Genomic DNA, 2,508 nt, shown 5'->3' on the forward strand with positions numbered 1-2,508 from the left:
ATTTTAATGTTTTTGTTAGCCTATCCAGTTGAAGCCACTAGATTGCGGGAAAAGAGAACATCAATGCGGCGAAAATCTTGTTTATGTCAAAACTGAAACCAAGCCGTTCACACAGAATGCATATTTTGCGCATTTTGTGTGTCTGTGAGTGTGTTTGTGTGTGAGTGTGTGAGAGAGTATGTGTATGAGTGTGTGTCTGTGAGTGTGTTTGTGTGTGTGAGAGAGTATGAGTGTGTGTCTGTGAGTGTGTTTGTGTCTGTGTGTTTTAAAGTGTAAAAATTCAGAGTTTTCTGTTAGGGTTAGTAGGTGGGTTAGGGTTTATAGTTAGGGTTACAGTCAGGGCCATACCCACCATTGAGGTCCCCCCTCTCCAAATAAATTAAAGCCTATTATTTCAATATACAAACAGGCAATAAAAGTTATGGATCAGAAACCCATTAGATGGCATCATTGTGATGTTTTAAGAAAGCATAACCTTCTTAGCTTCTATAGTTTTGTTGATTTTAATGATCTCAAATTGGTTTTTAAATGTCTAAAGAATCATGTTTCAGCACTGTTTTCTGAATTGGTCAGTAGGCGTCAGAACTCTCATAGGGCAAACACACGAGCCACTATTAGTGGTGACTGTCTTGTTCCAAAGTATAAGACCTCTTTTGGCCAATCTGCTTTCTCGGCAAAGGGGCCAAAACTCTGGAATGCTTTACCTACTAATTTAAAACTAGAGACCAATGGTAATGCTTTTAACAGAGGACTTAAACAATGGTTAAAAACCAAACAACAGTGCTCACATGAATAGTCCTTCATACCCAATTACTAGTGCGATATTGTCTGATTATGTTGTCTTTGCTTTACAGCTTATGTATGTAAATAATTCTGAATGTATTGTCCCTTCTTGTTAATTTTTTTGTTGTAATTCTATGGTATATATTTTATATAATGGTATATACTTTTTCTTTATAAGTACTGTTATTATTACTTTTATTGTTAACATTGTTACTATTATTTATTATTATTAGCATTGTTATTGTTTTTTTTTTTGCTCTCTGAAAAGCCTCCCGTGGACTGGTGTTGAAAATTAGCGACGATTTTTTCGATTTTTTTTCATGTATTAAATCATTTCAAATATCAGTATTCAACGTTTTATGTTTAATATATCAATACATTATATATGGATTTGTAATTGCAGGTTGAATGCATTCATGTCTTGCATTAAAAAAAATACATGTGTGTAAATACATCTAAATGCCCCTTCAGATGCAGCTTCTGTGTTGATTTCATTTGCTTGGTAACAGCCCAAATGTCTTATTATTCTAATTCACTGATTAAATGTAAGAATTTGACTCAAAAGACAATGGACACTTTTAGAAAAAAAATGGCTTTATAAAGGTAAAAATGCCCATAAAATGTAAAAATCAATTTAAACTTATTGGAAAAGATAAATTTCTAGTGTGAATAAAAAAAATAAAAAAAATAATATTCATGTTTAATCATTTTAGACACGTGATTTTACTGAAGGCTACCAGGATAATTATAACTGAGTTTATTAAATTCATAAACATAAACAAACTATATCTTCTCTATTTCCAGTTTGTAGCATGGATCATTCATTGCAACATTTAATCTGATTCTCATGTTTAAGTATCTGTTAAATTATTTATGCTACTACTGCCCACTGACTTGGTTTTAAACCTATATTATTATCCAATTTATGAGCCTAAAAACATCTTAAAATGCACACATGAAGGTCAGGAAAATATTAATTTTCTCGGGGGACAATGCCCCCGAACCCCCCTAACAATCTCTATTTTGGGACCTTGGTATTAAAAACCAGCGTACGGCCCTGATTACAGTATAAGTATTTAGTATTTATAACTGGCTATACACGACCAAACATCCTTGTTGCCCAAAAGATTCAAAATAAACAACTTACACCCCCTTGAAATGTAAATATTTTAATAATTGAACAATACATTTGCATGTTTACAGTTATGTAATTTTTTTATTTATATTATTATTTTATAATAATATCTGTTTTAGTATTTATATATTTAGATTTTGATGAAATTTAAGTATTATAGTATTTATGTATTTATGGCGACTTTATATTTTATAATAGTTTTTATATATGCTTTTATTTTTTTTATTTTTCATTTTATTTTAAGTTTAAGGGGTTAATATTTTGAATTGTTTTTAGCTTTATTTTTTTGTTTTCATTTAAATGTTTAGTTTTTAAATGTTGTTGTATGCATTTGTCATTTTTATTTAATTTATTTTATTTTGTTAAATGTGTATATATATAGTATTTATAGAGTTTTAGCTTTTAGTTTAAATTACTTTTTCTTATTTGTAAGTCACTTTGGATAAAAGCGTCTGCTAAATGACAAAGTAAAAAGTAAGCAGACACAATAATAATTTTCGATATTTTGACGTCAGATGGACTTTATGATGGAGTTTGTAGCTTAATTCACTATATCTGAAATAGTTTGAGCTGCAGTTCATGCAGTTCAA

Source organism: Sinocyclocheilus rhinocerous, unplaced genomic scaffold, assembly GCF_001515625.1.
Source record: "Sinocyclocheilus rhinocerous isolate Xijiao unplaced genomic scaffold, SAMN03320098_v1.1 scaffold1119, whole genome shotgun sequence".
Classification (NCBI taxonomy): Eukaryota; Metazoa; Chordata; class Actinopteri; order Cypriniformes; family Cyprinidae; genus Sinocyclocheilus; species Sinocyclocheilus rhinocerous.